The 26,321-nt window shown below is 38.3% G+C and overlaps 1 protein-coding gene across 13 annotated transcripts in view; it reads left to right on the top strand.

The window, feature by feature from the left end:
- The first annotated feature begins 319 nt into the window (after positions 1-319).
- Positions 320-26,321, top strand: part of TBC1D5 (TBC1 domain family member 5) — a 304,343-nt gene continuing 278,341 nt past the window's right edge. For 7 of the 13 annotated variants that reach the window (XM_044449385.1, XM_044449373.1, XM_044449377.1 and 4 more), the window contains exons 1-2: positions 320-485; positions 17,506-17,558. The gene's annotated coding sequence lies outside the window, so the exon portion shown is untranslated. The other 6 variants (XM_044449379.1, XM_044449384.1, XM_044449376.1 and 3 more) reach the window with 5 other exon arrangements.

The raw sequence follows: 26,321 nt of genomic DNA, 5'->3' as shown, positions 1-26,321 counted from the left end.
ACCTCCGCGCGTTAGATCAAAACGCCGCTTGGCTCGTCTATTCCCCCCTCCCCGAGTACCGTGCCCTTTCCAACCCACTTCTCTTCCCCATCCCCGGGCGCTGTGAGCAGCCCAAGCTGAGCCGCTCTCGGAGCAGCGCCCGAGAAAGGAGCCGGAGTTCCCAGCGCAGCGCCTCAGCAGCGCGTGTGGGCGGCCTCCGCCGCTTTCCCAGGCAGCCCCGGCGCCTGCGTGCAAGAGGCAAGGGGGCGGCGGTTGAATTAGGCAACCAGCGTCTGCTGCGACAAGGGAACGGGGTGGGGGGGGGGGGCGGAGAAGGAAGGGAACGAGGAAGGCAGGCAGTCATTCCGTCCGCCCGTCCTCTTTCCTTCCCTCCCCTCAGCCCGGCTTTTCCCTGGCGGGTCGGTGGAGCCTCTGAGCGAGGGAGGGACGCAGGCGGGGAGGAGGGAGGCCGCTGAGTCACCCTCTTCCGTGACCAACAGCAGCAGGTAAACCCGACCAAGCCCCAGGCTCCGCTCTGCTCCCCTCGATGGCCCACCGCTCCCCGCAAAATCTAAGGACCGCCCTCACCGCAGCCACCCTCTGCTCTTTCGCCTGGTTCCGCTTCTCTCGTCCCTCCCGCCCTCGCCTCCATTCCCCGCTGTCATACTGAGGAGCAGGCACAGAGGGAAGGAAGGACTGTGAGGCCTGTAACGCTTCAAGCGGCGGCGGCGGCGGCGGCTCGCTCCCTCCCTCCCCCTCCACCGCTCCAGTTTCTGGAGGCAGATCTGGGGGAGGCGCTTCGTGCTACGCGCTGCTTCGGTTCTTCGTCGGAGCGGGAGAGTTGCAGGCTGTCCTTTCTCACCCTCCGCCGTTTTCAGACAGCAAAAGGGGGAGAAAGCACGACCTCCTCTTCATGTGGGCGTTTGTTCCGTCTCTCCCCTTCTAATCAGGTCATAGGTGGGGAAAACACTAGAAATTTCCCTTTCCTTCTCTCGCCCTTCTTGTCTCTTCACTCCTCTCAGTCGAGCTGCTCAGTTCTCCTTACTTCCGTTGCTCCAAAAACTTCAGTTCTGATATTTTGTGGCAGTTTCACTTTCGCATTCCTCCTTTCAGAGCGCAATTCCGTGCATGCAGTTGCTGTTTCCAGTGCTGTAAAGCTTTTCCCGAGGAAGTGCGTATAGGATTGTAGCCTTAGGCACTCGTATTTTCCTTCCAGTTGTTTTGTTACATCTGCTTTTTTATCATTTCGGTAGTTCCTGTTTTTTTTTTTAACCGAAACAAAACAGGGGCTGTGTCTTAAGTATGGAGAAAAACGTATATTCTTCTTCCTAAACCTCCCCCCTCCCCAACATCTTCTGGGTTTCTCTTTAATGTAAACTGTCTTGCAGAGGCTACAACAAAATCGTTTAGTGCATTTTGTAAAGTATTTTAGGATTAATAGGTTGTAAAGGACAATGTCAGGAGCAAGTGATGCCCTATTGTAAGTATGCTTACTTTGTAGATGGCCATGGTTTCAGTCCCTAGTTAATAGCTTACAAGCTGATTTGGTAATCTGTACAGGATAATATAAGGCAGGGGGAATCTCTGCTGCATTTTTGGTTTTGGTTTCTGAATTGTGAACTGTGTGACATGGCAAATCACTTTTGAAACAGAAGGAACTTTCAAAAGCTGTTCTAGACATCATTTAGGTGAGTTGTTCAACATGGAGTACCAGAAATCTCACTAGGTGTCCTTACTGATATCTGTAGATAGCAGTACCATCTGTAAACATTATTTAGTAATGTACCCCTTCCTTTTATGATGGTGTCCATAATCTCATGACTGTACTAGCTTCTTAGTTAAAAAAAAGAACAACAACATGACATTTAAAACAAGGATACTATAAAATAGTCCTGAATGCTATTTTTTCATACAGATGAGAAGGTGGTATGCCTTAGGGATGGTGACTTCCTAAGTATTATGTTTGTATACTGCATCAACTTTTTCAAACCTTTTCTTTCAGAAATCAGTATTTATGTGGAGCCCAATAACCATGTTGTCAATAGCGGAATTAAACAAGATATAATTGTTCTATGATTATCTAACTATAAACACAGATGAACTTTTTAGAGTTTTTGTTTTCCTTTATAAATAAACTGTAAGTCCATCTTATATATAACTGGTGGCAAGCACTGAAGTAGAAATTATGTGAGTGAAAAAATGGGTGGTGAAAATATATATAATAAATACTTATTTCTTGCTGCATCAGAGGGCAGGACCCTCTGTACTTAAGATACAGGAAGTAGATTTTGGTTGATTATTAGGAGAATTGTTTTGCACCAATAGCAGTTAATTCACTAGGTATGGTATGGTGGACCATCCCTTTCTAGAGGTGTTCTGGCAGAAGCTGGAGAGCCTTTTTGGGGGATGTTTAAATTTCTCTAAATTTTAAGGATGTTTAAATTCCTTGAAATTTTCTACATTGTGCAGGGGGGCGGACTTGATGGTGTATAAGGTCCCCTGCAACTCTGAATTCTATATCATAAAATTATAATCACAGAGGACCACAAATTCTGGCTGTTTGTATTAGTCAAGAATTTTTTTTTAAAAAAATAGGCTTTACTAGCCAGCTGTGAAGCACTATGTTACAGCAATAATATAATTTCATAAGCCATAGGTGTTTGAGGAGTGGTGGAGACTGTAGGATTTTTCCTCTAAATATGCATAGGAGTGTGCCCTTAATCAGAATGAAAGAAGTTTTGCATTAACTCAGGTCCTGTATAGGCTAGTCATACATGAAATGTTTTTTAAAAGAAACTTTAATGACTTTTGACTGTTTAACCACACCTGTTTCTCTTTTGCATGTGAGTGTTCATTCATAATGTTCTGATATTGTTACAATATCTACACGTTCTGCAAAAAGACCACTTTTATTATAAAAATAAAGGAGCCTAAAACAATATTTCAAGAAGTGGGACTCCTATGGTAAAGATTAGCAATTTTTTGTGATATGCCTCTGGATCCTACTTCTTAGTTTTCATTTTTCAAGCTCAGTCACTGAAAAACTCTGCCCACCAGTGTTAGAAAAGCTGTCTTCTGAAATTTATTGCTCAGGATTCAGGATGAAACCTGAATCAGGATTAAACCAGATATTTGGCATTTAACATTTGTCCCGATAGGGTTTTTATGATCAAAACAGTGAACTTTTTTTTAAGAATAAAGGAAGAAATCCAGCACTTCCTAACTAATTTTACAAGCTAAGACTACTGTTCTCTTCAATCAGTAATCTCTGTTGGTTTTGTTAGTGCATACTTCTGAATGAGCATGCAGAACATTAGGCTGGAAAAGACTGAGCACTTGGTTCTTGCTCAGAATTTCTTAAGACAAACTAAATAAGCTTATTTATTTGTAATTAATTTAGTCATTTCTTTGTTTTAAGAATATTTATCCTGAACTGAAAAGGCTCTATAAAGAAAAAAGGAAAGAAAACAGCGAGGGAAGAGGAAAAGGCAAACTCAGACACCAGTTCTTAAAGTTACAAATTTCATATAATGTCCAACTTGAATGACTGACTTGATCTTCTAGTGAAGCCCAGTGGTCCTGTTTTTTTTGTTGTAACCATTTGAAAAAGTTACTGTTCGATGAAAGCAGAACGAAGAGGGAACCTGATTAAGTTGCTTTCTTAGTAGAGCTGATGGAGTGGGCTCATTTCAGAACTGTCTCTCTGTTTTAAATGGCGAGACTGAGTTAGGAGTCTCTTCAAAGTAAGAAATAGAAATGAACAACCCTGCACTATGCCATTCTTTTCTTCACTCTTATGTTTGCTTTTAACATCTAGTCCCACACAGTTCAGACTAACAATTGGAATCATTAAAACTGGAAGTATTTACTGTAATTTACAGATCAAAAAAAGAAAGAAAATCAAAAGTATCCGTCTTGACTTGCCCACTCGGTTTTTAATACGGAAACAGATTAGCAAAAATTAATTTGTCTTCCAAATGTGCATTCAAGGTGACTTGCTAGTTTCCTGTACTGCCACAAATTTAGAATTTGTGCTAATTATCAAAACAAGTTTAAAGCCTGCTTTGGAGAGTCATTATCAGTATGTTCATTTAAGTAAGTGAAGATGGAAGGAACACCTACAGGAGCAAGGAAGATCATCAGTGTAACTAGTGGCAAGAGTACTTGCAGATTGCAGTTGAATCATATGTGCATTGTATGCAGCAGAAAGTCATTCCCATGAGTTGTATGTGTGTTTTATGGCTATGTTAGGAAACAGAGTATGTTTATGAAACAGTTTGTAATGAAATTCCAGGCACCATACTGGCTATAGGTATGGAACTTTTCTCAGTATTGATGGTGTTCAAAGTGTAAGACTTCAGTTTTTCCTAGCTTATGTTTGTTTTTCTGTGATGTTACACAAAGCTGTAGGAAGGATTTTTTTTTGTGGGGGGGGGTGTTGTAGATCATCTTCTCTTAGCAAGAAATTGTTAAAAATGTATACATGCTGAAGCCTAGAAATTTGTACGATTGCTTAGGCTCGCTTCATAGAATCTCTTTGTTTTTGTAAATTGCAACATACTAAATAGTTTATATTAGATTCTTTTTTTGTCCCCATGTACAGATTTTTAATTTTCTTACTTTGAATCTCATTTGTTATTTTGTTGGCCAGTCACCTAGATTGAAGAGTTCATTTTGGAATGCTTCATATTTTGCATTCTGCCCCCATACACTTAGTTACTTCACTGCTAGTTTCTAGCTCTGAACAATATATGAATAAGTTCAGTATATATTGTTGGGAAATGCCAAACCTTACCTGTCTCAGTTTTGTGAATCTTACTTATACCTAGTTTCTGGGCCCCTTTTCCAAGCAGTTACTGATCTATAAGAAAATTTTAATCTTTCCAAATTTCTCTCAGGTAATGAAATCTATCAGAAATTTTTTTGAATTCAAAGTATGTAATGATTATTACACTGTGTCTGTTTCCGTAGTTGCTATCGCCCTCAAATTATTCTAAAAATGCACTCTATGTGGTGCTGTCCTTGAAGATGCTTCAGAAGCTGCAGCCGGTGCAGAATGCGGCACCCAGATTAATAACTGGGTCCATAGATCCAAGCACATAAGACTGGTTCTGACCTACTTGCATTGTCAGTCTGTATGCTTCTGGTCCCAATTCAATGTGTTGGTTTTAACCTGTAAAACCTTATAAGGTCTAGGACTGCAACATCTGTTGAAGCACCTTTTCCAACCATAATCTACTCAGACATTGCACGCAACCTCTGGGGCTTTCCTTTGAGTGCAAACTCTGACGGAAGCATGGAGGGTGGCAACAAGGTAGAGAGCTGTCCATCTATGGATCAGCCCCCAACTATGACCTGGCTGGTGCTGAATTTGTCAGCTTTTCAGAACCAGGTTAAGTTGACCCTCTTCTCTAAGGCCTTTAAAGACTTCCTTAGCCAAGTGCTTATCTTGAGCAAGATTACCCATCCCAGGTGTTTTGCATCTTCTCTGTTGTCTGTTTTTAGCTATTTAATTTTTTTAAATTTTTTTTCTGAGTGTTTTTATTGCATTTTATTGTCTCTTTATGGTATCTTGTAAACTGCCCAGAGAGCTTCAGCTATGTGCAGTATAGAAATGAAATAAGTAAATAAGTAATAATGCAAATCACAGGAACAAATTGAGACTGTAGCCTATTATTTACTGATGTCTGACAATGATTCTGGAGGACTGGCAGATGTCTTTCCCCATCAACTGCTAACTGATCCCATCAATTGGAAATGCTAGTGATGGAATGTGGGTTCTTTGGACATAAGACTTGTACTCAATCGCTGAGCTCCAGTTCTTTCTTTGATTCTTTTTCAGTAAGGCTTATGTTTAATAATTCTTGCTTTAATAATGTTTTCCATCATCTTATCCAAGATAGATCCTTTTTAAATTACCATTGGTTATGGAAGCCAATTTTCATCACATGGTTTGTATGTTAGAATATCAACAATTTCAGATTTAAATTCTGTAAAAACAAAGCAGTAACCACCTTGGTTTATGCTACCTGGATCTGGTAACTTAATTTCCAACTTTTTAACTCTCTCTAGAATCATTTGTCATTGCTCTGTGTGACTTAATTCTTCTGTTCCAATTCAAGCCTATGTATACACTATACAGGATTTTTTACTGTGAAGACCAACACAAATAATTCATTCTGTTTCACTTCCTATTGCTTTCAGCAACTTTTACTTCCTTTGCTTTTAATGGTCCAATGATCTCCCTAGCTGTTTTGCTGCTTCTGATGAAATAACCATTATGTGTTTTTTTAGCTTCATTATTCACTTGGATTTGTTGTGCAAAAATTTGTGTTCTTTCAAATTTCCCAAAGAAGTTAGATAACAATGCAGAATTAGCCACTGCCTTCTAAATTGACACTGTATATTTGTTTACTTCCAAAACATGTTAAATGAGGAAAAGGCAGGAAAATGTGACCCCTTACTATTCTATGTGTTGCTTTAAGAGGAAAAAAACATACCAACATATTTTTCCAAAAAAAGGGTGAAAGATGAAGTTATTCAAAGAATTAAATATTGTACTTACCTTTTTACAAGTATCTAAAATGGCCATTAAGACCAAGGAATAGCAGAGCAGGAGTGACATGCCAGATATATGGCAACTATTGTATGGGAGCTGATTCTTGCATTACACCAGAGATTATGCTTTTAGTTGATATGAATGAATGCATTTTATCAGCTTTTGAGATGGAACTATCTTTAGGAATATTCCAGTTGAAAAACCTGTAAGCTTGCAAGACTTATGGGTGGATAAGATTGTGCAGAGTTGAAGACAAGCAAGAGACACTGCCAAAAATCTTGGTCAAATGCTAAGGCTATGCATGCTTGTGGGTGTATCAGTAAGGTTTGGGAGTCTTGTGAAAAAAGAATGAATCATTTTTGAAAACCAGTGTTCTCCCAGTGGATATGGAGTATTAATTAGTATTTAAAATAATCTGAGCTCTTAGAGTTTATAGCCATGGAAGTTTCCAAGGTTCTAGCTTTCAATTGATTCATGGGAGTGGTGGGGGGGTGTCAGTTTTATCTGCTGTTCTTGGTAAATTGGGGAAACACTGCATACTGTATGTGTGTGCATATTCATGCATGTAGATTAACTCTTTGTACATGCTTGTGTATATGTGCATGTTTGTGTCAATAGTATATAAAATTCATAAAAAATACAGTGCATGTGAAATTGTTCTTTCTGATAAAACAGATTAAGATACAAATTAAAAAGCTATGCTTTGACATAACTATGATATTCATAAATTTGGCTAATTTTATTATAACATCTAATACTGTGATCAAAATAAATGTGTCCAAAGGAAAAGGAAAATTGCTTGTCCACGTTTTATGTCTTTATGGATGTTGTTTGTTTTTTCATTGCACCAACATATTTTGTCTTATAAACTGATGTTATCTTCAGTACCAGAATGCTTCCTTTTGAGTGGGCTTGTTGTGTTTCCCATGATACTTTGTCACTGTTAAAGAAATTATTAATTGATCTGACAGGGGTCAGACAGAATATCCGTGGCTTACTCATAAGTTTTCACTGTGTGTCAAACAATACACTTGTTACTATTATGGATTCCTGTGTAAAATGGATAATAAAGTGCTAGTATATTTAAGTAGAGTAATGCATTACCTTCTGGATGCTTGCTGAGTAAGCACTTATTTCATGAAGTCAAACATTGCAGTCATGTGTTTTAGACTGTTTGATATTCGTTCCAGGAAAGAAAATTGGTGTGTTTTCATAGTCTTAGAAGCATGAATGGCATGGCTGCTGACTTCAGCAGCAGAAAGTTTCCATTTAAATAGGACTTGGAATTAACAAATCACTGTCATTGCAATCAATATAAATTTACTGGGGGGCATGGACAGGAGAGACTGTATATTGTATATCACAATTAGTATGACATGGCACTTTGATGTCAAGTTTCTAAGATGATAAAATGTTTTAGGGTTTGCACGTTACTTACTTGATTAAAGGTTTATTGTTTCAAATATGTCAGATTTTAAAGTAATTGCATTTCAAAAAAATGCTTAAATTTTAATGGATTCTGTTTGTATACCTTTTAGTGCTGATTCTTATGTTAGAGCTCCTACAAACATGGTGACTCCATATAACAATTGTAACAAGTGGTTGTTGCTCCTCAAATGACCACTAAGTTCTCTTTAGCCTACATTACCCATTCATAGAAACCACTTGAGCTGACAAACTGAGTTTCTATGTAATTGGCCCAACCTACATGGTGAGTTGCTTTGATGTGTTAAAACTACTGTGGGAAACTATCATACAACTTTCATGGAGATCATGAAATGTTAGAAGTAGCCATTAAAGATGAAATTTAATGGTTAAGACTTGAGACAGTTATTTAGGGTGCAGTCCTAAACTTGTTTAGGCAGCCCTGTTAGCATGGCTGCATGGAGAATGCATTTTTGTGGGCATTTTTTCCCTGCCTGAAGGTACAGGATTGTACCCTTATGCTCTTGAATATGGTAAGCAGCTTAAACTTTGTAGGAGCAATTGAAACAACTCTAGTGAAAGAAGTAAATAATGACTAGTGAAAGTCTTGTGAAAGAAGTCAATAATGCAGTTAGAATGATTAGAGAGATTTATTTCGGATTGATGGATTTTTTTTGCCTATCCAACATTGTTAATTACCTAAGTACTTTCTAAGGGTAAGTTGGAGTACATGACCACTGGAAACAGCCATAACAACACTTCCTAGCCACCTTGATTACCAGAGTGCTTTTTTTTTTTCTTTTTGAAAGTCACAGGTAAATTTTTCAGAAGGGTTTTGTTTTTTATTTAAAAAATGTGGATTATGCATATTACCTTATGCATTCAGAGGAGCTAATACAATGTTTAACATGAATGCTATACAGAGCTTATTCATGCTGGTTTAAAGCTTATGTGGTAACTGCTTATCATGTGTCATACATTAAAGCTTTGTCAAAGAGGCTTCTCTAATTATTATTTTAATCAGTTTTTTTAAACAAGAGTAGGCAATTTAAACAATACAGTCATTAGCAGAAAAACTTGCTATTTCTTTGGTTGAAGCAAGTAAATTCCATAGGATTTAATGTGTGAAGGTATCTGCTGAATAATCTTTGGGACTATCCATGCCCAAGCCCATTTTGTTAAGGTTTAGGACTAAAACATTTCTGAGATGAAAGTTTCCAGCAGCATTGGCCCCAAAGTTGTTTAGGGATAGTTCCCAGACCTCAACAAGGTCCTTGCTTGCCAGGAGGCACTATGCCCTCTCATTTATATATTTATATTTATATTATATTTATATTCTGAGAGCCAGTGTGGTGTAGTGGTTAAGAGCATGGGACTGGGACTCAGACGATCTGGGTTCTAGTCCGCACTCAGCCATGGAGCCAACTGGGTGACTTTGGGCCAGTCACAGACTCTCAGCCCAACCTACCTCACAGGGTTGTTGTTGTGGGGATAAGATGGAGGAGGAGATGTAAGCTGCCTTGAGCCCTTTGTAGGAAAAAGGCAGGATATAAATCAATAAATAAATTTTAAGGAGTGGACTTGAGATTCCTCCAGTGAACGTTAGGGAACATTCTTCAAACATTCTTGCACCCAAATCCTTGCAATCCAGAAGAAGCTAGCCACTGTAGGAAAGGCCACTGACCTTTTAAAACAACAAGTGTAGCACTTGAGGAGGTGGAACTCCCAGAAAGACTTTCCTGGCCTGACTATAAAACCCTGTTAGTACTAAGCCAGTGCCAGAGTAGCTTGTCTTCCTGAAGAAGTTTGCTCTCCATGGTTCTGAATTTCAGCTCACAGTCACCACTTAGATTTCTGTACAACGTCCTAATTTTTTTGTTTTCATAACTCAATATTGTATTTTTTGCATGAATCATTGTATAGTAGGGAAGATAAAATCCATGATGAAGCTGGATACGTTTTTTTTAGTTCTGTTGCATCTCAGCCCAGCTGTGTAACCATAATAGTGTAACCATATCCTTGAACACAGTAAAGATTTCAAGGAAGTTTGAATTACTGGGAGAAAAACTAAAATTGTGGCTGCAGAAGCCCTTGCAGCTTTTTGCAATGTTAACTTTAAAGATTCAGGTTGGATTTAGACTTATTGTAGTTTTGATCTTATCTATCTGGATCTGATTGGGTAAGTTCACTAAAAATGTAAGGATAAAAGTAAAAGATGTGAGAGATCTTTCTAATTTTTTGGCGGTTCTAGCAGAAGATGATTTTGTTAAATTTTACATCTTCAGGTTTATTTTAAAGCAAAAACTGGTACCCCATGACTCACCCTACCACTTTCCCATTTTCCTATGTCTTGCAAAAGCAGCCTGCTACAGCCTAGTGTCTGCCTAAGCCAGGATTCCTGTACTTTCCCCTCTCCTTTGTGGACTTGGCTAATCAGTGAAATTAATCTCTTTTCACAGCCTCCCCTCCCCCCCTTGCCTGCCTCATTTAATGTTTTCAGTTCCAGACCTGGAAAGACCTGTCTGTAGAGCCAGGATGAGATTTTAGCTGCTGACCAAACTATCTGTACACTTCTTAGATGGTTCCATTAACAGAGCTCCACTCTGATTGTTTTATAGGATGGTTGTGTGGGTGGGGGGGGGGTCTGTGTAATTTCACTGCACTGTTCCAGCTGATAAATGGAGATAGTTTTCCTCTTTTCCCAGGGAAAAAAATGCTGTAACACAATCTTGCTGAGCAGCTTAGAAGGAATGGATGGGCAGCTGCTGAGGAGGACTGTGTCTTAGGCTGCTGTTCTGACCTCTTATTTTTGCATAACACAGAACAATGGAGACAGGTTGTGAGGAGTGAGGATGAAAAGTGGCAAGCTATGGAGGTAATTAATAGTTAAGAAGTAGAAGGATATTGGCCTTGAATAATAGTTTCTGTGTAGAGAGGATATGTAAATTAAATGTCAATAGATGGAACATGATATCTGCCGTAAACATAAGTGTTTTCCTACAAATGACCTTTTTACATGCAAACACATCTTTTAGATTCTAAAAATAGATGTTAAGTCTTCCTACAAGATAGGACTAAAGGAAGAGGAGAAATTGCCTTCTTTCATATGAACACTGCCCATAGTCTGCATTCATCATCTGAAGCTGTTAGATGTCTCACCTTCTATATAGGTAATGTTGGTGGGGAGTAAGACAGAGCTTTCTGTGCAGCAACTGAAATTCCATTTCCAGATAGATTTGACTGGTTCCTTCATAACTGGCTTTTAGACAACTGGTAAAAACTATACTGTCCCATCAAGCATTCAGAGTGGAGTTTGGTATTCATTCTCAAAGTGTTAAGGGAAGATAAAAAGTTCTTTCTTCCTCCTAGTACTTAGAAGAGAAATTGCAAGGGAAATAAAAATACTCCAGGTGAAGGCTTTTCTATGAAAACAGTACTGATTCAAGAAATTTCGATTCTGGAACTGTGAGCTATACTTCTGGGAAGATGGACTGCTGGCAAGGGATGGGTTACACCTCCCAAGGACTAGGAAAATGTTTATGGGCACATGGAGATATTAATTAGAAGGACTTTAAAATGAATCCTTCAGGGAAGGGAAAAACAAAACTTGGGTTAACAACAGACCACAACAGAGAGAGCTGCTGTAATTGTAGGAAGAAAACTAGACTAAAGCATGTGGTCTTCATTGTCTATATACCAGTGTCCAAAGTATGGAAAAAAAACATCTTGAACTTAAACTCTTAATACAGGGGGTGCATATGTCTTGATAGGTGTATGTGATAGTTGGTAGGATGATTCACATGACTGGAATTCCATCATTGAAGCATATAACCTGCTCAAGAAGAACAGAAGGAACAGAAAGGGAGGCAGAGTTGCATTATGTATCAAAGATACATATCATTGTACAGAAATACAGGAGGATGAGCTTAGTAGCCCCAGTGAGAGCATCTGGATTAAAATAAATGGAGCAAGAATAAAAGGAATGTTGTTATAATCTACTACCAACTACTTCAAGGAGAAGACAAGGATGGAATTTGAAAAGCAAATTGCCAGGGTTTCAAGGATGCATGAGGTAGTAATAATGGAGGACTTCAATTTTACCTGATAACTGTAGGGAGACAAATTCTACTAAATATGCCCCCCATCCTGCCTTACTGAAAGAATCATCTATCCTTGGCTTAATTCTAACCAGCAAGGATGACCCTGTGAATGAAATGGTAGTTACAGAAATTCTGGAGGTAGTTACCTTGCCCTACTTGAATTCTTGGTTCTAACAGAAGTAAAAGGCAGGTTTAGCCAAACACTCTGGAATGTAGGAAATCTAATGTTAACAAATTCAGAACAATGATAAGTAAGGTTCCATGGCAGGGGACTCTGACAAGAAAAGGAATCCTGGATGACTGGGATATTTTTAAGGTACAAAAATAAATGTTTTTAAGGTACAAAAGAAGAAAAGTTAGGACAACAGACAAACCATTTCATGAACAGTTCAGGAATGTTCTGAAAACAAGGATATAGGAAATGGGAGGAAGGCTAGGCACAAAGGAAGAAGGCAGGCAGCACAGAATTACAGGGATGGCAGAGGAAGGCTAAAGCTGAGAATTCGCTGAGGTTAAGAAGGGGATCTAAAGGCAACAAAACAACCTTTCTTCAAATATGTGTATACTCAAAGGAAGAGGAAAAATAGTGGCTTAGCCACTCAGTTTGGATGGCAAAATGGTAACAGATGACAAGACAGAAGTGCTCAATTCCTACTGTACCTCTCACTGTACCTCTCACAAAAAAGGTACTATGACCTCTGAAGGCACAGGATGACAGTTGAGATTGAAAAATAAATTGTCAAGGAAAACATCAATACTCTGCATGAGTTCAAATGTTCAGGGCCTGATTACTACATGCTACAGTGATAAAGGAAATGGCAGAAGAACTGGCACAACCACCATCTATTATCTTTGAGAAATGGAGGACAGGTGAAATGCCAAATGACTAGAGGAGGACTATTGTCACTGTCTTTAGCAAAGAAGCAAAAGAGGAAACAGAGAACTCCAGCCCAGACAATCTGAGATGGATTACTGGGAAAATTCTGGCATAGAGTATAAAGCAGTCACTTTGCAAATGTGCACCTAGAAAATGATGCAGTCATTACTGTGAGCCAGCATGGATTCTTAAGAACAGATCCAATCTCACTTTTCAATTGGGTGACCTGTCTTGTGGACCATGGAAATGCTGTGAAAATAATATATCTTGACTTCATAAAGTGCCCCATGATAGCCTGACAAGCTAGCTAAAAGTGAACTAAAAGTAACAACTATCTGGTCAATCCACAGGTGACTACAGAATTGGACTTGAAGATTGTTTACCAATGGCCCCTTCTCAAACTGAGGAGAGGTAGCAAAGAGGGTACTTCAATTTTCAATCCTGGCCCCAGAGTTCTTCAGCATTTTTATTAATGGTTTCGATGAGGAGATGTAGGGAATCCTCATCAGATTTGCAGATATCACAAAACTGAATGGGAAGACAAAATCAAAATTCAAAGAGATACTGATAAGTTGGGTGCTATGCTGAAATCAAATGCCAAGTTCTGCACCTAAGAAAAAGAAACCAAATCATCATGACAAGGTGAGGAATGCTTGGCTCCACAATGCCACAAGTGAAAAGAATTGGGAATCATAGCTCACAAGCTGAACATGCCAACAATGTGATGTGGTTGTAAAAATGGCAAATGCTATTTTGTGCTGCATTCATAGAAGTATAACTCTGAAATCAATCAAGTGCTAGTTCTCCTCTAGTGAGCACTGGTTAGCCCTCATCTCAAGTGCTCCATTCAGTTCTGGCAGCAACAGTTTAAAAAAGACAAAGTGGAAAAGATTCAGAGGAAGACTACAAGGATGTTCTAGGGACTGGAAATAAAGCAGTGTGAGAACAGACTGGAAGAATTGGACAGGTTTATTTATCCTTGAAAAGACTTGGGGGAGATATGCTTGCTTAAGGAGAGTATATATTCTTAGGGAAGATAGCACTCTTCAAGTACTTAAAAGGTTGTCAGAAAACAGTTTGACAGATGAAGGTAGGATCTCTTCTTGATCATCCCAGATTTCAGAACACAGAATAATGGGCCGAAGTTACAAACTGTCAAATTCTGCCCAAACATAAAACCCCTCCTTGGAAATATGGCAGTGGAACCAATTACGAAGGGAGGTCTTGAGCTCTTCCACACCACAGGCATTCAAAGTGTGTATAGACAGCCATCTGTTAGGGTTGCTTTAATGTAGAGCATTGAGGAGGGCATTGGATCCAGTGTCCTTATTGGCCCCTTTCAACTTCATTAATTCTGTGATTTACATATGTAGTGATTTTAGAAGTTCATCCTTATTGCAATGTATGCATCTTATCACATTTTGCTTCTGTTGGAAGTTTATTTTTCATGACTGTATTGTTAGTCATCTTGAGCACGCATTGAATGGGGATAAATAACTGCTTAAATAAATAAACAACTGTAGGATGAGGATACATTATTTCAGAACAGGTTTGCAGTAGCCTTAGAACAGCTAGATTTGGCTTTTTATAATTAGACTGAGGATAGATTAAATCATTGCTCAAATCTATACAACTTATCTGAAGCTTTTAAAGCATTCCTGTTCTCAAGACAAAATAGAATTGAAAAAGAGGAGAGGGATTTTTGCAGTATAATGGATGAACTTGATATACTACCTTGAAAATAATATGCTTATGCTTGGCCTTTCAAATAAGGTTGCTGTCTCTTAAAAAATATTCCCAGGTCTCTTGTACCCAGAACCCCTTTTCATGCAAGATTTTATTATGCCTAACTTAATATGAACATGCACCTTTCCTTTCCTGGTTTTCTCCACCATTTCAATTTTTGAGCAGCCAAAATCTTTCGCACTGAATTCTTTTTGCTTGTTCAGTTACAGCATTTTGTTGCCCTGTATTGGAAGAGGGCAGCAGGGAACTTTGATTTGATTGTGCCAGGTTTCAGAAATTATCCATAGAAGTTGTTAATGTGGAGATAGTTCTTTCATTCTGACAGCTAGAACCAACTTAGTTCTTTCACTATGTGCCAAAGGAGCTGATTGTTTTATTGATGAATATGAAAAAAGTGAATAGTCCAGTGCTTTGTTCCATTCCTCTAATTTACGACACCAATAATAATGGATGATGGATGAGATATCCAAACATTAATAAATAATCTTAAAAGGTGTACTAAATCAAAGAGGAAGAGACCAAGAAATAATCTCTCATAATGTTTCAAGAAGGGTAAGCTAATTCTAGTGTCATTAATTCTACTATATGCAACAAATAAACAAAAACCCATTTAAAGAGGATGTACTGTCAATAGGATAAGAGCTGTAGCAGCATTGACACTTTTTGGATTTTACAGTAATATATGAACAGTTTTAAAACATCTCCATAAATTAAAATTTTCTGGAGCTGTATGGTATACTTCAAAAAAGGTGATTGTGAATTTGTAGAGAATTACCTTTGTTTTTTGGTTCTAGAAAAAAATCTTTTAATAGTATATGGTGGCTTTGATATGCAGATGGTTAAATTCATTATTTTAATAAAGTGAAAGTAAATGAGAAAAGTTAGGCATCTTTCCATAGAATTCTGAAATAACTTTTGAAAATATAATCATCATTCATGATCTCCTATTATTTCCTTATAATCCTACTGATTATGATGGAATGACATGTTGCATTTTCAAAGTGACTCATGTAACTCACAGGATAATCCTATACGAGTCTACTCAGAAGCTAGTCCTATTGAATTCATCATGGCTTACTTCCAGGTCATTGGCTCTAGATTACCCCCTTGTGCATTAACTCCACCCGTTGATTTCTATTTTGCTCAGTTTCACTTTATTAGGATTTGTCATAACATTAATATAGCTTCATCAGAAACCCCTGAAAAACTGCCCATTATTTTCTTTCCTAATTTATGTGGGTAAATTGAACAGTTCTAGGGTCCACTCTCTTCCATTGTGGTGGAACAGTAGGTACCACATTTTTAGCTGTTCAATACTGTACTGCTACACTGATGACATGGGTTCCATGTTAGAATGCTTCCTGGTAAAAAAATACTTCATTTCTGTGAAAAACTAGCATGTCAGAGAATTTCCAATTTACTTTTCCAGCTTATTGGTTTGACTTCATCTGCTAGACACATGTTTTACATGGGAATATTCTAACAGGGAATCCCCTATGTTGAGTCAGGACTGTGATGTTCCAAATGTCTGTTAAGGCACAATGTACCTCATGTAAAGAATATGTTGTGTTGTATGGGGCAGGTCTTTTAGGATCAACCTTTATTTTCATTAGGAAAATATTTTTCCTTATTTTCATTAGGAAAATATTTTCTTAGGAAAATAGGAATTCTTTATATCATAATAGGTGCAGACCATCCAATTAAAAGGAGAATATCATCTGTAGTTTGAGGGATATAATACTTTGGGCATCAATACAGCAAATCAAGATAAGTAAATAAATGGTGCAGTCTAATTGAGATCCTGGTAAGCCCCTGAATTTGAAAATTTACAGTCATGCTGTGCAAAGTGAGAGGAGGGGTGGAGGCAATCTCAGCCTTCCCATGTCTCCTTTTCTCCTCCTCTGCATTTTTGCTAGGTGACTGTTTTTGGCTGACTAGTTGATCACTACAGAGGGAAAGGCATGCTGGCTGGAGAGCCTCAGAATACCATGTATCCTGGCTGCTCCATTCTCTTCCCCTTTTGTCCCCACAGACTGACCCTTGTAGTACCTCTGAGGTTGGTGTTTTGCTCTTGGAGAGACAAGGAAGCAGGAGAAAGGAATTTGAGCTCTGAACCTCAACTCTCTGAGGTTGGAGCACTGTCTCTAATCTTGGAGTTTGCAAGCTGAAAAATTCTATGGTTCTCCCAGATGTTGATCAGAGGCCACAGGACCATGCATTAAGCTTGATTTGTAATGTTCTATTGTTGGCCTTTGTTGTCACAGTTGAAGAATATGGGTCGCATTATTCTAATTTTACATGGTGAATATACTCAAATAGTAGAAACGTATTATCTGATGCAGTGGATTCTGTGAAAGCTTATGTCATTATACATGTATTCATCTTTAAAGTGCCACAAGGTTCTCTGTTGTGTTTGCTGCAACAGACTAATATGGCTGCCCCTCTCAAAGTAGAAACTTAATAGCCCCTGTAGATTTTCAAGGACTATGAGCTTTAACATTGAAGATTGGATTTAGAAGTCATCCAAGCATTTTGTCCCCCTCATACTTTGTCTTCATAACTGAATGAATGCCAGTTTGCACAGATTGTATGTCAGTTTAAATACAACAAACAGGCATCAGCATGCTTGAAATCATTCCACCAAAGACTTCTAAAAACTTTAGGTAGTCGGCAAACAGTAATGGTTGTTTCACATTAAGTTGCTTTGTAGAATTATAAAACAGCTTTTCGTCTGCTTTCAAATAATATGTTATCATCTGCTAATGAATGAGATGCCATCTGTAATAATGAAGGTTACTCTACTTGTTTTTCTCCTGCAGCAAAACTTCTGACGGTTTGGAGTAGAGAAGTTAACACAGAGGACTATAGCACTGTAAGTATTATACTAAAAAGAGAATGTGAATTAAAAATGTTATGAAAAGGCTGTCTGCATATATTTGATGAAAAATTAGTTCAGTAAAGAGATTGCATGAAATATAAGGGACAAGATATACAGTAGCAGTCTTGTTAATTTACAAAGATTGTTTCGTTCTTGTGAAATTTAAAGTGTATTCTTTTTAGTATAATCAGGAATTCGCCAATATCACAGAAAAATATCTTTTCTCTAACAAAGATAGATCTACTTTATATACATTTGTTTATTTAAAGCTATCAGAATTTAGAAAATCATTATAGTTTTGTAGGGTTGTCATTTGTTTTAGTGACTTATTGTTTAGGTTATTTTGCAGAATTATTTATTTGCTGATTTATTTATGTATTTCATTATTTATTTATTTGATTATTTAGTAAATTATTTATCTGATGAATTATTAATACATCTTCATGACAAGCTTTAAATTATTTATAACTTAATTTTGATTTTATTGCTTTTCGGCGCTGCATTGTTACTGACTAGTTTTTTTTAATCCCCCTACTTGGGTCTTGAAAATTAAAGTATTAGCTTTGAGGCAAGTTTATATTCATTCCAAGACCCATAGATATATATTTTTCTGCATATGGAATTCTTTTTCTTGTAGGTACACATTTTACATAGCTCTTTGTAATGAGACTGTGTCCTTACTTACCTGTTCACACTTCTACTCAATAGCTATGTAAAGATTAATGTTTACCATTTAGAGAGAAAGCAAAAACATTTTTCTTGAATGTGTACAACTAATGTACTTTCCTATACATAGTCCTTGTGAGTTGGGTCAAAAGGAGCTTCCTTCACTGGAGGAGGGTGTTTCCTCTGATTGAGGAAGCATCTCTGGATGCCATCTTTTATTTATATAAACAGTATTGCCAGTAACTGAAGTTTCTGTTGGTTGAAGCTTCAGAATAGCTTTCAGATCATAAATGAATTTATGAATTAATTATTTTTTTTCTGAGTCAGTCCAAACTTGAGTAGGCCCTGATTTGAAAATCTCATCCTGTATGGTAAGAAGCTCTATGAACATGTACCTGTCTCACAGGTCATTCTAAAGGTACCTTCATGTCAGACTATAGCATTGTTCCAAGTGTAGATCCTTTTAGCTCTGTGAAATCCTCTCTTGAACCTCTAATATGTCCTGCATTGGTGATGTATAGCATTTTATTTGCTTAAATTGCTTATATGGTGCTTTTCAGGGCAAAGCTCTCCCAAGGCAGTTTACAAAAGATAATTAAAAATAAGAGCACCATTTTAAAAGTACAAATAAAACAGTCTAATTACAAAACTGAAACCAGCAGTAGTTTAAAGCAGTTTAAAACTAAACTTACAATCCTCTTAAGTGAAAGACAGACATATTTAATGTCTGTTTAAGAATTAACAAAGATGGGATCGTGCACTTCTTTTAGGAAACAGTTCCAAAGACATAGGACCACAACTGAAAAGTCCCTGTCTCTTAGCAGCTGTCAGTCTGATAGATCTTTGCAGTACATCTGTGTAGAGATAATCTTGAAGCCTGACTAGGTTTATATGAATATAAATGGACTTTCAGGCAATATGGTCTGAAACTGTTGGAAGCTTTGGGTGCAATTCTATGCATGTTTAGTCAGAAAAATATTCTAGAACTCGCAGCATTCCCAGCCAGCAGATTGCTAGAACTTTTTTCTGTGTATCAGTATCAGCACTTTATATTGAGTTTGGAAACAAATAGTCAATATAGTTAGCAGGGTATTGGGTAATGTGCTTGGTGTGTCTGATCCTTAGAGACATCCTAGTAGCTGCATAATATACCAATCCAAGGTTCTGAACAGTGCTTAAAGTCAGCCCTGCACAGATGCTATAACAGTGGTCTAGTCTGGATTAAACAGGGCATTTATAATTGAAGCATGGTCTGCTTTCACTAGATAGTGTAGCAGCTGATGTGTCTCCCCAAGCTCTAAAATGGCACTTTCACCCAGCAAGTCCCCTTGTGGACTTATAAAGTCAAGTCCAGGAGAACCCCCAATTGTGAACTTGGTCTTCAGTGCTTTGTTTTGTTTTCGTGGGTTTCCAAACTATTTATTAATTTATTACATTTATATGCTGCACCCTTGGCTGAAGGTCTCTCTGGCAGGCTTAGAACAGCAATAAAATACCATTTAAAAATACAACTCAATTAAGACAATAGGAAAATGAAGCAGTAGAAAAAAAAATTAATTATAGGCAGTCAAATAGTAATAAAAATAATTTAAAAGAAGATGGATTTGCATAGTCTAAAAACTCGAAAAATCAAGAAACCATTATTAATAACCAAATTAGTCACCAAAACACCTATGGAATAAAATGTTTTCATTTGGCGATAGAAAGAAACAAGTGATGATGCCTGGTGGATTTCTTTAGGAACTGAATTCCAAAGGTGGAGTAGGTCTTTCTCTTGACACCTCCCCTCTCTCTTTTTAGGGGTTGGAACTCAGAAAAGGGCCTCTGATGAGGATTTTAGTGATTAGGCAGGTGGAGTTAGACATTCCCTCCAATATCCTGGTGGCAAGCCCTTTAGGACTTTGAATGTTAAAGTCAGCACTTTGAATTGGGCCCAGACAGCAAACGGCAGCCAATGTAGCCTGCAAAGTACTGCTGTGATATGTTCATGAAGCCCAGTCCTCGACAGTAGCTGTACAACCCTGTTCTGAGTTAGTTGCAAGGACCAGATCATTTTCAAAAGCAGCCCCATGTACAGTTCATTACAGTAATCCAGGTACAAGGTTACCATTGTATGGATGACTCTAACAAGGCTCCACACATCCAAGGACATATGCAGCTGAAAAAAAAAAAAAGCGCTCCTCGCTACCAAGTCTACCTGAGACGTAAGTGACAACGTGGGAGGGGTATTCCCAGGCTGCAAACCTTAATCTTTGGGGGGGGGGGTGCAACCCCATCCAAGACAGGTTGAAAATTTCTCAGTTGGACTGATGGACTGCCTACTAACAGCACCTCTGTCTTGTTTGGCTTGATTTTCAACTTGTTGGCCCATATCCAGTCCATTAGCAAGCCCAGGCTCTGGTTAAGACCAGTTAGTGACTCACCTGGATTAGATGAAAACAAGAGATAGAGCTGCATATCATCAGAATATTGATGGCACTTCAGCCAAAATGCCCAGATGACTTCTCCCAGCAGTTAGATGTAGATATTGAAAAGCACAGGGGACAAAATAGAGCTTTATGGAACTCCATGGCACAAAGGCCATGGTGCAGAGTAGTAGCCCTCAAGCACCATCATCTGGAGATGGTCAGACATGTAGGAATGGAATCACTGCAAAGTGGTGCTCCCTACATCAATCCAGTCAACTTCTCCAGAAGGATACCATGGTACTGAAAGCTGCCGATAGGTAGAGAAGAATCAACAGGATCACACTTCCCATCTTTCTTCCAAAAGAGGTAATTCCACAGGGTAACCAAGGTGGTTTTTGTTCCAAAATCAGGCCTGAAGTTCAATTGAAATGGATCTAGATAATCTGTTTTCTGCAAGGGTGCTTGGAGCTGTTTGGCTGCTCAGCTACAACCCTCTTGATCACCTTGTCCGGGAAAGAAATATTGGCTATGGGTCTATATTTGTTTACATCGGATGGGTCCAGGTTAGCTTTTTTCAGGAGTGATGCAATCACAGCTGCCTTTAAGGGCTGTGATTGCACCTCTTAAAGAGGTGTTGACAGCCTTCTGGACCCAGGCATGAGTCCCCTCTTTAGATTTCCCAGTCAGCTGAAATGGGCAAGAGTCAAGTGACCAGGTCCTGGGTTGGACAAGACCAAACACGGTGTCCACATCCTCAGGCCTTGATAGCTGAAACTCATCCAGTAAGATGGGACCAGATGGTACACTTGACACCTCTGCCAATGGAGCTGAAATAACTCTGGTGTCCAATTCATTACACATCCAAGTGACTTTATCCTCTCAATTGTCATGCAAATTCATCACAGCCAGCTTCCGAGGGTTCAGTCCTGTCTCCTGTTGGGCCAGAATGTAAAAGGCCCCGAACCATATGGAAAAATTCTGCTGCATGACACTGTGAGAATGTCATGCTAGTGGCAATAAAGTGCCTCCTTGCCACCTTCACTGCCACGGAATAGGCTTGATAGTGAGTTCCTAACTGTGTTTGTGTTGAGTTCTCCACCACCTGAGCTCTACCCATCTTTCCACTTGCTTTATCCCCCTCAGTTCAGGCATATACCTTGAGAGACCAATTCAGGGTTTCCTTAGTTTCTCTTGAGAGGTAGAATATCTGCATACTTTTGACATTTTAGCCCAAAGTTCCAGATGACTTTCTCCAGTCCTGTCATGCATATATTTGGGAGATAAAATGGAACCTTAAGGCACCCAAACACCAATAGCCATGAGGTGGAACCGAGGCTCTCAAAATTGCTTTATGAGTCCATCTCTCTAGAAAGGACTGGCACATCTGTAACACCGTATTTCCATAAAGTACCCTAACTACCATGCACTTTTTATTTTCAGGCAAGTCTTGCTGTTGCAGCCAGACTTAAGGATGTAGAAATCTTTTGTGCAAATAGAGAGTCTTGGCTGGACTACACAATGCTTTTAGCACCTGTATCTAGCCCTCTGGAGTACTAGGTACATAGCGTTCCCTCACTAGTATAACATATCCATGCTAAGTGCATATGTATCCAGCAGCCTATTGTGTGCAGTCATACTCCCCATATTTCTGAGAAGGACATCCAATTGCTGGCCTTAATGCACATGTTGTTGCTTCTTAGCTTGTCACAGAGGGTCTTCTCAGAGCCAGGAGCTCAAAGAAGAAAGATATATAATATGTGATCAAACACGGTATTGCTGGGATGCAGTGTCAAGAGAAGTAGCAGCAGGTGTACAGATTGCACTGGTAGATAATAATACTCAGGTATGATAGAAAATGGAAGGAAAAATAAAGGATAATAAAAGAGAAAAAATTGAGACTAAAAGCAGTGTGTCCCAGAGCACAGAAGAGTGAGATAATTTGGGCAACAGGGAAGATAGATGATTGCTGCTACCAAGAGTGTCCTGAATTGACTGGAGATTAACATAGGAAGTAATGGTGAGGAAAAGCCAATGAAGAAGAGGATGCAGATATGTTCTTTCTAAATAATTCTGTAGATGTTATGTGTGCTCAGATTATGTGACAAAGACATAAAACCAACACGAAGCACAACTCTTACCTTAAATATGAATAAATAGTTTGGAGTTGAAACCACACGAGTATAAATTATTGCCGTGATTTCAGTAGCTATAAATGTTTTATAGTTAACTTTTAATTTACTTTTTGATTTAGTAAGGCCACTTATTTCTTAATCCAGCTTTTTTGTGTGTAAAGCAATGTAGTATATTCTTCATGCAATGAGTAGTATACTGATGAGAGCAAAGCTTTAGTTTCTGTAATTGTGCCATGTCTATATCATGGCCTTTCTCTGTGTTTAGTGCTTAAAATGAATTACTATAGAATTTAAAGTTTAACACAGCTTGGAAAGGATGCATTGTACATTTCAAGTTGGGCTGCTGTTGAAATACAGTAGAAATGGCCTCTGTAGATAGGTTTCACTATAGAACTTAAATTATGCATGTGTATATCTAAATTCCTTATTTTGAAATATTGAATGTATGAATATTTAATTGGTATCTTGCTTTAGTATCTTCTTACGCTTGCCTTAAAGGAAGCTGTTTCCTTTGATTTATATACATGGCTAAAAACTTGTGTACAGTATGTATCAATGACTTTTCTCTCCTTTTTGAGATGAACAGTTTTGGATAATGATAGTTTTTATGTTTAAATTTGTTGAACTCGTGTAAACCATGTTGATGTAACACCTTTCAATCACCTTTGTGGATTTTACGTTATTTTTGCCTTTTAGGAGTACTCTTTATATCACATATTTACAAAGATAAGATACACTGCAGGATTTAGTAATAAGTGTTGTGTTCTCTAAGTTGAAGTATATGTACAGTGATCTACATCTTCTGTTTGTAGGGTTTTGATTTATTCTAACCTTTTAATCTAAAGCTGAAATTCCAATTTCTTTGCAGAGTATAAAATAATTATTGGAAAATGCATGTAGAGTCTTGGTATTAGAGGTTGTCAGTATAAGCATTAAATGCTTCCTGAACTACATATTACAATAGTTACAGGCATAATATAAGACAGTTTAAGCATTGGCCCTGAGAATACCTACTTTAAAGTGAAACCACAGCCAAAGGTCACACCCCATCTATTTAGCAGCTGATTTATGAGAATAGCTAGTTGGATCCTGTATATTATATAATTTTAGGAGAAAGAATGCCAGCCTTTCATAATGCTTTTTAATAGCATATGAGTATTGGATGCTACAGGTAAATTTTTTAATTGTAACAATGATTACTACAGTATTATTCAAACAAATCATAATTCCAGTCATAAGAACACACACGTCTGTGTACTAGGCTTACCCAAGTGGGCTTCCTTCTCTAAGCAGCAGTACTGTGGTGCACCCTTCTCCCATAGAAGAACTTGTAGTTTAAACATAGGAGAATGTATGTATTAGATTTGATTTGTACTTGACTTTTCTACTAAGAAAAATGACACTGAAGTTGGCTTACAATCACAGCACTCGATAAAGCAACAATGAAGCAAATCCGTTAGTTATAAGCCCCAGTAACGAAGTCAGAACAGTACCCAACCCAGTACCTACAGATCAAAAGCTCTTAAATACAAAGCATTTGCTTGCCAGCAGGAGAACAGCAGACAAGGAGCAAACCTAACCTTTCTTGGGACGGAGATCCTCAATCAAGAGCAGCCACCAAGAAATACTTCTTTCATGTTACTACCAGCGACAGTGATCCTGAAAGAAGGAACTCTGCTGAAGATTTTCAGACCTGGACATGTTGTATGAGAGGACAGAGTCAGATACCAATCCTAATGTCAAGCATAGTACAGGGGGCTTAAGGAATCAATACTGTATTGTAAAGGCAGCAAATACTTTACTGTTGCTGCAGGTTTCTTAAGTAAATGACAGAACCCGTCCAAATTATTTATGGAAAACACCTAGGTAGATTCCTCTTCACCTCACATGGGAACTAAGGTGCAGAGAGGCTTAGTGAGTTCAGTTTAATAAAGCAGCTCTTCAGAAAAGGCACTAACATCACTTACTGGACAATAGTAAGTGATACATAATAATTGCATGTGTTTGTTTCCTGTAGTTTCAGTGTAAACTATAATTTTGCAAACTGCTGTAGTTGACAATTCAGGAACCTTAAATGGTACTGTTTACTGTGCAAAAAGGGAAAACATATTTATGTCTAGTTTTTTGATGATATTGTACCACCCAGGATTGGTAGATATTCAGTTACTTACTTGTTTCTGCTTTGATTTTTATTAAGTCATTTTTGCTGAAAGTGACAATGTTATATGATTGTGTAACTTTGGGTAGAGCTATTCCCATCCTGGAATAAAAGGCTGTACCTCATTCTAGTGTGCGATTGAGAGGGCAAGGAGCATCTTACTTGTTAATAATGTCATGCGAGCCATTCTGGGAGCCCTTCTGACTGAAGAACAGAATAAAAATGCTTTAATATTTCATATTGCTCCATGAGGATTTTCTTTTACTAAACCACATTTTTATGCATCTGTAAGTTCTATTTCTCTCCCTCTTGCTCTCTCTCTCTCTCATATTTTCCATCAGGTTGGAATCCTAAGAGCTTTGAGTTGGAAGCTTTTCATCCTAAATGAAGGATGGCCATTTAGGAGCCAGGGACTAAATGCAGGCAGGGACTAACCACAGGTTACGAACAAGTTCCGTTGCTGAGAAAAATGGGAATTAGTCTTTAAGTCAAATTTGTATGTAAGTTCATTCGCATATAGTTGGCCCTCCACATCTGTGGGGGTGAGGGACACAGGACCCCCATGAAAGTGGAAAAGTGCAGATATCTCTACCTTCCCACCCAGCCTTCCAGTGCCTCCTCTTTGCAGCAAGGAAATGCTGGAGAGATTTCCCCCTCCAGATGGGTGGGCAGAAAGGTACACTTTGAAGGCCTCTCTGCTTTCCCTTTTTCTTTCTCTATGGCAAAGATGATTTTCCACAGTAGCTTCTAAAATTAATGGGCTGTATGGCAGTTTGTTCATAAGTACAAGCTCTTCTAACTTGGACATTTGTAATTCAGGAACTGCCTGTACACTTGAACACTAATGAACTGTATCCGGTGGACTCCTCCTTGTTTTCTGCTGGACATTTTCCTCAAATGGAAGAAGGATAACTTTGGATTGAAACCAATTGATTATATCAAATACAACATAAAAGAGAGCGCTAATTTAGAAAACAAATCATAACAATAATGATTACTAGAATGAATTAAATAAGCTACAGATAGTTTTTGGTACTGTAAAAGATACAGTTGTACATATGTTATTATGTTGAAAGGAACATGAATTAACAACTAGGGGAGGAGAGTATTTAAATAGGAATAAAGATAGTAAAGATAACATATAGGTTAGGACAATAAGTGATAGATGAATCAATGGAATTTTCTAATAGAAAGTGCAGAATAGAGGGAGGAAGCAGACAAGCAGTGGTCCAGTAGGAAATACTAGCAAGGAGTAGAAGAACAGTGTGACTGAAAGTAATTTGCTACGCAGAAATCATTTTAGATCAGAAAACAAATTGTGGGGCCAAGGAATAAATCTGATAAAAAGGGAGATCTAATTGAATATTGAGGAAGAGGAGGGAGAAATATAAAG

Source organism: Varanus komodoensis, unplaced genomic scaffold (genome assembly GCF_004798865.1).
Source record: "Varanus komodoensis strain SLA01 unplaced genomic scaffold, ASM479886v1 scaffold58, whole genome shotgun sequence".
NCBI lineage: Eukaryota > Metazoa > Chordata > Lepidosauria > Squamata > Varanidae > Varanus > Varanus komodoensis.
Note: the sequence above shows the minus strand (reverse complement) of the source record. Positions and strands in the feature narration are given on the sequence as shown.